Source organism: Myiozetetes cayanensis, unplaced genomic scaffold (assembly GCF_022539395.1).
Source record: "Myiozetetes cayanensis isolate MyiCay16 unplaced genomic scaffold, myiCay2020 scf18, whole genome shotgun sequence".
NCBI classification, from domain to species: domain Eukaryota; kingdom Metazoa; phylum Chordata; class Aves; order Passeriformes; family Tyrannidae; genus Myiozetetes; species Myiozetetes cayanensis.
The window spans coordinates 15,643,988-15,654,162 of record NW_026087389.1 but is presented as its reverse complement, the minus strand read 5'-3'; positions in this window follow the sequence as shown (position 1 = coordinate 15,654,162).

The window sequence follows — 10,175 nt, the reverse complement described above, 5'->3', positions numbered from 1 at the left end:
CAGAAAAATACTTTAAAACCTCTAACAGACAATGGGGCTAATTTTGACTTTAGCACAAGCATAGTTCCTGAGCAGGCACTTAAGAAATTCAAAAATAACCTGGACATGAAGGATTAATATTTGGTTTTTGAAGTATCCTTCTGACAGGTGCTTGAATGCTTAAGTGAAAAGTGAACACACAACTTTAATAATAGTGGCTGGGCAATTCAGGTCATTAATGTTTCCTTCTTTTCACTTTACCATAGTTATAACTGGCAGTGATTTCCCATTTTGCACTTTTGCTGTAATAATGACTTTTAAAACAGCAAGTGTCTTGTTCCATAGGGACCTTTTCTCTCTGTTTGTACTTGCCCTTTAAATGTATGAAGTGGTCCCATGTAAATGGCAGCTTTTGGACTTTGCCCCAGATACACAACAGTATAAGCTATTTTACTTTTGTTCTTACAGTCACCACAGTTATTATAGCTCTTTATTTTCTCCACACTAGATTCCTTTTATTTCACTTTTTGGTAGCAGTATTTCTGTGTTTCTGTGGAAGAACACTGATTATTTTGCCTAAATCATCGTTTCTTTGTCTAAGAAAGGAAAAAATATAAAGATCTCATTTTAATTACTTGTAGCCGAAGTTCTATAAATAACTTTGAAAAACAGTATGTTGAGGAGTTACAGTAATTAACTGAGACCCTGATCCTGTAAAATTATTCTGTGGGCACATTGCTTTATGGAAATACCATTTACATCAATGAAACCTTCCTGGTTTTGTGAATTTAAGCACACACGGGCTTTTGGAGAATGAGGACTGCACTTAGAAGTTCATTAATTCATTAGACACATTAATACCGTTAGTGGAGGGGATTTTATATCCATGTTCTCAGTCCTGCACTGGGCATGCTTTGCGAATGTGCTCATGCGCTCCTCCCTGCGGACCTGCAGGAGTTTGGGATGCTGAGATGCGATGCCGGTCAGGTGTGCACGCAGCACTTCCCTCCCTGGAGGCCGCGGAGTTCAGCACACGGTGTGGGGATGGCTGAATGTCTGAGCACTCCTCCGGCGTGCAGCTCTCGGCTCCGCGGAGATAAGATCAGTGACTTGAAAGTCGGCTGAGTCTACAAAAAGATTGATCGTGCCCTCGCGGGGCTGGAGCTGCTGACTAATCCATGACACGGCTGCTGCCAGGGCTGTGCTCATTTACACAGGTCGGGGATGGCTCAGAACAGCACATGTTCCACATTAGTGCCCAGAGGCGATCGCTGTTTACATGATGACAATGTCAATTATCACCTACAACACTCCTGCAAGGAGTAAAACGGCACTGACAAAGATGCAATTATTTGACCATTTGCTTCCTTAGTCCTCTGATAATGTCAGTGTCCAACTGATTCTCTGGTGATGCTTTGAGGGCTATGATGTCTTGCAACTACAATGTGTTGAAAGCTACAGCTCCTCCCACTGCCTGTGGATGCATCTGCACGGGGAAATGTGCTGGTTAAAGAAAAGCTCCCTCCACTCTGACCTTTCGCATCAAGCAACCCTGTGATTTCTGCTGGGTGAGCTAAACAGACCAGAGCAATGCAGTAGCCAAATTGGGGCCTGAGGGAAAAGGTGAGGGGAGGAAGTTTTAGCGTCTGTCATTAGCTCGATTGTGCTGCGCTATATTTAAATCTTAGATAAATCATTAAACAGGCTGGGACTGCCGTTTTCACCACTGCTGCACTTTGTGGGGGACGGCTGCTCTGTGGCTCTAGGCCAGCCATGGTCCATGTGCCCTGCTGGAACAGGGAGAAGTGTGTGTGAATCAGTGGGGTGTCAGCTGGGACACACTCAGGGACTGTTTGCTCTCCAGGGAACAGTGGACACCAGGGCTGACAATTCAGATCTCCAGCACAGCTTGAGTGTCAAGAGCTGGGGAAAAAAAGTGTAAAATGGGTTTATGTGCTGCTGTCACTGGGTCTTCTGGCTGTGGCTCTGTTTCATGGACAAATGCTTGTTCCTTTGAGGCTGACCTTTACCTCAGCCCTGCTCCTCAGAGGGCTCCAATGAATTTCCACAACCGTTGCTAATTGGTGCCACTTTGGCACCGCCAGGCTGTTCCTCCAGGCTGCACCTGATGCTGCCTGTGCTGCCCAGGCAGATGTTCTCTCCAGGAGAATGGAAATCTGGCACAGCTTTATGACTGAATTTGTTTTATGGAGACAAAAAGAAAGAAAGGGGGGGAAGCTGACAGCTTTATTTCTTGATTAGTTTCCTCTTCAGAGCAGGTACTAATGATGTATTTAACAGAAAATCTGGAGCAGAACTGAATTCATTGATCAGTTGCTTCCCTAACAATGGTGAAGATTTTTTTTCCCGAGTGCATCCCAGCTTGCCTCTAGGGAGAGCTAGTATAACTTTTTCTGTGGTTTTTCATTTGGAAAAACCTCTGTTGTTGAAGCATAACCTTTTTTCATGAGTCTCTCCCTTTCAGTAGTAGACTGTCAAATTTAAGGAAAACTGAAAGAATCTGATGATGAAGCTGAAACATTTTGTTTGATCATTTTCAGAATAGCAGATTTGGGGAATTTATTCCAAGACAAATTTATTGCCTACACTTATGTTATTACATGGTCAAAGAGAATGGAAATCAGGATGAATTCCCCTGAAGAGTTTTTTAATGCCATAGGAAATGCTTTTATTTTCTTGAATTGTAGCAAATCTTCGAGATGTAAAAGTTGTGGAGTCTCCTGGAAAATTACAGGGGTTTCTTACAGCTGTTAATGGGGATGGATGTTACCAAGATGTTTCTTTTTTTGACATCTTGGTTTCCCTTTCCAGAATGAAGGCAGGTATAAAGCACATACAAGGGATTAATGGACTAATCTTAACTAGGAATTTTATTCTGGGCTCAGAAGAATAAGCTATCTGTTGATGGGCCATGATCAGCCAACCTGAGCTGCCTGTTGGAAAAGTGAACATTTACACAGTGCTCTCCAGGACATAATTCACTGAACTCCGTATCTGTGGAATTCTGCTTCACAAAAAAAACCCACCCAGCGTCAGTCACAAGAAATAACCTACGCAACAAAACGTTGTTTGTTGATAGTGGCGTTTATAAGTTGCAGAGGAAGGTTTTATCCTTCTCAGTGATTAGGGCTGAAAACCTAATTACAACATGTTCTAGCATCAAGTGAGGCATTCCTGCAGCTCTCGCTCCCTTTGAACACACATAATTGGCTGCAGAGGCAATCACAGTTCTCGCTGTAATCGAAAATAGCAACATGCTCTGAGAGCCTTGGTGAAAGAACTCTGAGAGAGCACTCTGCAGCAAACCCCCCACTGACCTCCGGGAGATTTCTGCTGCTGAGATAATGCAGAACCCACTTGCAACCATTGTAGTGGAAGAATCTACCATTATTATTTTTGTTTTAAAGCCAAAATGGACACTGAGATCTCCAGTTCACTCCTGGCCATCGGCACTCACAATGGCTTTGTGTTCTCTTTCATTGTGGAATTACCCAGAACTCACTCATTTTGTTGCCTGATGAATTGACCCTGGCAATGAATCTACAGTAAACAGTGGCAAAAGAAGTGTTCAAGAATGGTCATTTCTAGCATAAGGGGATACAACCCTCAGGTTAATAACTGTGGGATGTTTGCTGTGTTAGAGCCGTGGGAGGAGCCCCAGTAGAGAATAGAGGATTATTCTTTCAAGAGGAAGCAGCTCAACTGTTTCATTCATATTTTGAAGTGGGTCAGCCAGAGCACAGATGTTTGATGGAGCAGACATGGCTCGTTAATTAAATTCCACAGGAGCACTTTCTCTACCCTTGTTCTTCAAACTGCTGCCAAATTGTAATCAGAGGGATGGACTCTTTAGATACTGTCACTGGGGTGATGGGTTGCTGATCTACCACGGAAGAGGGGGAGATGATGACAACTCTGTGCATAATTCTTGAACTATTAGAAAGTTCCCTGCTTAATGTCAAGCCTATATGGTTTAGTGTAGTTTTCTCTGTGAAGTTCAGGCCATGTCATGGGAAAATCTTTGTTTTCATTGGCCAGCAAAGCTTCTGGGTTAGTTCCCAGCTGGGAGGACTGGGGAAAATAGAGTTTCATTCACTTGGTAGCCTAATCAAAGTTTCTATTTACATTCCCTGCAGCAACCTGACTTCTCTGTGCTGTGAGAAGTGCTGCAGAAGCCAGGTTGCAGGTGTAGTTTTTGTTCTTACATATTTTCTCTTGTAAATATTAGAACTTCCTGAAAGGGGGTGTCAGACTGAATATCCAGAAAACTTCTTTACAGAAGAAAAACATGCTCTTGTGCCTGTTCCAGATTTACTGTTCAAAAATGGGGTGACTTTATTTGAACAATTGGCCTAAACTATTTGACCCACCTGGCCAGAATGAACTAGCAAGGGAAAAAAGAGCTCTTCATGTTACTTGTAAAATTCAGGTTAGTTTAGGATGAACACTGTGGACTTACTGTGTGTGCACAAATGTTTGCATTAGTTAATAGACTTACACTTCTTCCTTAATTGCATCTGCAAGGCAACTCTGCAGATTCCACAAAGTACCATGTCTCTGTGACTTATTAAGGTCTAGCTTCAAGAAAGAAATACAAGAAATGTTTTAAGATGACAATTTTACACATTAACTTTTACACCAACTCTTTAGACATAAGGGGCTCAATCAGGTTCTCTCCCGTGCATAGAGAGAGAATTAATTTAAGCTGTACAAAGATGATAATGAGCTGTGCTCTGTGGTTATAAATGTGACTATAAATATGTATTTTGCTTAGAATTTTTCAGTTCTTAAGATAGGAAATTTCCTTAGTGTTTTATTTATAAATGAGATCATGCTTACAGACTCGGATACGCTTAGTGCAGTTGAATGAATTTATCAGACCTCAGGAAAAGCTGAACCAAGGGAACAGGTGCAATCTATTATTTTTCATTTAAAAGTTCTTTTTGACTTTGACTCTGCAGACAAAAAACACTGGAGTTGGATTTCAGCAATCCAGGTTGAGTAAGAGTTAACAAAAAGAGTTCTGTGCAATGACAGCTGAGATTCAAGGTACCTGGGTAGGGGGGTACATGCTGTGCCCTGAGTCCTTTGGGCCTCAAAGTTGTTGTTCTAAATATACCCAAGGGGGAAAGAGTGTGGTCCCTTTACAGAGGTTGTGTGATCTGTACCTGCCCTGCAGGAATCCCAGATGCCCCCACTGTGCCCCTCATGGTCAGGGTTGCAGAGTGCAGGTTCTTTATCCCCTTGCTGCCCTTAGCACTCGTTTCACCATTCTGAACACTGTGAGCTCTTCATCCTGCAAACATCAATAGCCTTCTGAAGTGTTGGCTTTCAGAGCCTCTGGATAAAGTCAGAAATTCATTTTCTGTAATGTTTTGTAGGATTTTTTTTCCCGTATGTTAATTTGGATTTTAAAAATAATAGATCTATTCTGTTATTTCAAAATGTTACTAGTCTACTATTTAATGTTTCTGTTATATGTGGAATTGGCAGTGCTGGATTAATCATTGGACTAGAGGATCTTAGGGATCTTTTCCACCCTAAATGATTCTGTTTAAACAGGTGTATGTGACCTGTATAATTTAATTTGTATCTCTAGTCTCAGTGGGGATGTGTGAGCCTGAAATACCACATAGTTCCATTGAATATATGTGGGTTTAGAGGAATAAGAACAGAAACAGCGTGTTAGTGTGTGCTATGTCAGATACTTTCATGTCTGGGATGTGTTTTGTTATCATCTAGAAATCACTCTTCCAATCCCACCTCAAGGAGCCAAATATATAGTTCATAATTACCATGTCATGTGCTGTAGGAACACAGGACAACTCTTAATCCAGGGAGGACTGAAGTGAATATTTTCTTCCCCCCCACCCGAAACAGCAGCTATACCTTCCTCATTCAAATTTTTTATTTTGAATAAAGGAGGAGAATGTACTAGAAGTTAAACTAGTGTGAAGCACAAAGGAAATATTCTGATTGTGTTAAACATTTGTGAAAAATATTGCTTAGTGTCATTGGTGCCAGGCAAGATCTTGGAGATACCTTTCAAAGGATATTCAGCTCCCTGAAAGGAATTGGGAGAGAGATGTTCTGACATTAATAAGTAAGAGAGAGTAAATAATAGGTATTATTTGCACAGGGGAAAAATTATTTGAGTGTAACATAATAAGATAATGAGGAGAAATTAAGTGGTAAAAAGATTTTGGTTTAGCAGCAAAAACTACATGCTGAAAATTTGCCTATTAATTTAATGTCACTGCAAGTTCCCTGTGAAACTTTGAGTCTCAGGGGGTCATTTGTCAAATCTTCCGTTAATGTTTTATTAGAAGTAATTTAAACTTGAGGAGAATGTAAGTAAAATTTGCAAGTGCACATTATCTCCCCCAGCTTCAGACTGTCTTGACCCTCCTGGCTAACTTTGGCTGCTGCTCATCAAATATTGAGCAGCTGTTGATGTAATTGCCTTCCCTCCACATCCCCATAAAAGATAATCAAGTCTGGGCTGGCCAGGCAGGCCAAACAAACAACAGGAGCTAAAGGAAAAAAAAAAAACAAACCAATAAACAGAAAAAAAAAAGAAAGAAAAAAAGAAGAAAAAAGGCTATTGCCAACATACTGCATCCTGAGCTGGGATTAATGGAGGAAGTGTCACTTTTCCTTGAGCAGTTGTCTCATCCCTCATCCAGGCTTTTTGGAAGGCAACGAGGAGGGTGGAGGTTCAGTACCAGCTTTGGAGTTTTTGATGCTGCTACTCCTGGAGTTTATCGAAGAGAAAATACGAATTAGAGCATTTAGAAAAACAAGGATAAACTCAGTTCTTAAAAATATTTGTGAATATTCAGGTGGAGAGTGGTTCAGAATGAGAGAGACAAGTAACAGAGTGGAGAAGACCTGCAGGTGTGTTTGGAGGGCACACCTGTGACAAGTGTGCAAGGCTGCTCCTGTCCTGCTCTTTGTATTATATTCTATGTTAATGGACATTTAAGAGGTAAAAGTTGTTTCTTAACAATTTCTAAATTCTAGCAATTTCTATTTCTAAATACTTGGGTTTATATTTTCCAAGGCTTAGGTGTAGGTATAACTTTAAAGAACACTGTGCACCTATTTTAATGAGGATATTTAGTTTTCTGAGCAGCTAGGTGAATTGTAGGCTCTTTCAAGAAGGAAAAACCCTGTCAAGGGTCACAAATGCTTTTTGATTCCATTTCACATGCATTGCAGTTTGTATAGATTTGTCCCATTAGAGACAAGCTTTACTGGCACACTTGGAAACCATTGTACATGAGTTTGGTGGTAATGCATGAGCTTAAATGTAATTAGCCTGATTAACACCAGCTGAACTTAATTTATTGCGTGTGTAATTAGAACTGAAATACAGTGTTGTGTCTATTTTCTCCAGTGTGACTGGGAAGGGCCCTGCCCAGCGTGGGTGAGCTGGTGCCTGGCAGAGTCCTCAGGAGCGCTGTCGTGCCCACTTAGTGTCCGTGAGCAGGAAATCCATTTCAGCAGAGCCCGGGAAGGAGCTGGCGGTGCTGCTGTGACAATTTCAATTAAAGGTCTGAGAATGGTAATTATGTTTACATACCAGCAGTCTGATTAAATGTAAACTAATTATGTGACAAGCTTAAACTGTGACCTGAATTACTCTTGCTGCATCACAGTTGAATTTCAGCAGAGTTTTTGGCTAACATACTGTCATTACAAGAGGTTCTTTTTCTGTGGATGTGGGATATTAGCAGTATTACTGGGATAATCTGACCTTCTTTTCCTTACTTTTTCCACTCAGCTTCAAGCATAACCTGTAGCTATTTTTGAATTCAGCTGTTCAAAACCCTATTCACAGAGTAAGAGGTGTTCACAGAATCCCAGAACTGTTGGGGTTGGAAGGGACCTCTGGAGATCACCCAGTCCAACCCCCTTGCCAAGGCAGGGTCACCTAGAGCTGGTGACACAGGAACGTGTCCAGGTGGGTTTGGATGTCTACAGAGAGGGAGCTGGGCAGCTGTTCCAGGGCTTTCCTGTCCTCAACCTAAAGAAGTTCTTCATCACATTGAGGTGGAACACCTTGTGTTTTATTTTATGGCCATGGTTTCCATTGAGAGAGTCTTTATTCATTGCCTGTAGGGATGATAAGATTGGCAGAAACATTCTGCAGAGATTAAATATAATCACATCTCAGTTTCTTTTCATAGCTTGTTTCCAATATTGTGACTGTTTAAACATCAGTTAAAATACCTCTGTGTCTTTTCAGGTGTTTTATTCATTCTTTAAACTCAAACCTGCTGAATTATTTGGTCTCTACATTTTGCATCAGAATTACTGGGCATTTCTGGACAGCTGGAACAGCATTTATTGGGGGGAGGGCAGAGAAAAAAGAAATATGTACTCAGTGTTTTAATACTTAAGAGATATTTGTTTTACAAAAATGTAAGTAAATATTTCCTTTGAAACTAAACTGACCTTAATACTCTTGAAACAAGTTTACATCAATATTGGGAATGGGGATTACTGCAGTGATATTTATAGGGCATAATCCATTAATTATAGACATTCATGGACTTTAAAGCCATTTGGTAGCAAAGTCATCAATTTCTAGTATTACTGGCAAGCAGTTTGTAGTGTTGCATGGAAGAATGTCTGTTTGTTTTTATGCACTTGCTGGGTTTTTTGTGAGGGATAATTTAACGCTGTGGGAGATAATTGAGGTTCAAGAATAGCATATGTAGAATTTTGGTCATGCAGTGCATCTTGTGGTTTCTGCTGTGTTAAAGAACTGGCACACATATATATTCTTTTCAGCCTGGGCTTATTTGATGCTCACACCGAGGCCTTGCAAACCTTGTGTTTAACCTTGCAAAAACAAAACCTGTTTTGTTTCCCCCCCGTAGTGGTGTTGTGCAGCTCATCAGCCCAGGGAGCCTCTCCAAGCATCTCTGCCTGCCATGCTTACAAAACTTGGGATGCAGAAGCAGCAGCCCCCTGTTTTCCACTATGTACTGATGCCTTTGTCAACAGGTATTTCACAGTTTTAGAAATAACAAATAATATCTTTGGAAGATCCTAGAGATCAATGAGAATTGTTATATTTTTTTCCTTGGGTATCTCTTCACTATTCAGGCAAATAAGTGCAAGGTGCTCGAACGTTTCAGATGGAGTTCTGATCTCCTCTCATCTTAATTTTCTCCATATATTTTTTCTGATATTATTACCTTTTTTTGTCCCTATAGTTCAGACTTCAGCTCTGGAAGTGTGACAGTCACACTGAATTTTCACATCTGCAGGATTAGAGGTAATCTGTACCCCAGAGCTTTAATTTTCTGAAGATTTGATTGATTTGATTAAACAGGTGTTTAGGTAGGTTCAGTTCACGGGGATTTGGACAAAATTCAACTTTTCCAATTAATAAGGATTTTGCAACCTTTTAAATTTTTTTAAAGTTTGTTTTAAACAGCCAAGGAGATGAATTTAAGCAGCAGTAATCACTTCAACAATTTTCCTTACTCTACACTGAAAAGAATAGACTAGTGGGTTTTTTTTAACTGCTAGACTAGATTTTAATCATCAGGTCTTGGGAAACTTTTCTGTTCCACTTAGTATCAGTGTGATTAATATGGGCATATCACCCAACAGATTTAGGCCTTGTTGTCAGTCTTTAATGACTCAGAACTTTGTTTCATGTTGCCAAATATTCTGGTCTCCTTTTCATTCGTGCTTATCAGGAGATTGCTTTGGTGTGTAATCAGTACTGACAATCTCAGAAACAGTCTTTTTAATTATTTATTACTTTGGTATCCCTCCCTGTATTAAACTTCAACCTGACTGAAAGGATTGGAGACTTAGTTGAGGGAGGGGAAATTATTAATTTTTTTAGAAAAAAAAAAATTAATTCATGTTGACACTGGAGGGATGAGCAAATCACATCATTAACTTATTGCTTTGGCCTTGTTAGTTCAAACCCAGTTTTCTTTCACCCTTTCATTGCTTTTGTGTCGCTTTCTTCTACTTCACCTCAGTGAAGAGTCAAGCTTTTCACTCTGAGAACCTGTTTGCAGGGCTTGGGGAACACTCTTGTGGCTGTACCTGTTTTAGCCACGGTGCTGTTGAAGTCACAAGCCGAAGCAAATTCAACCCACTCAGTCCTAGCACAAGACTTTAGATTATTTTTCCACTTATGG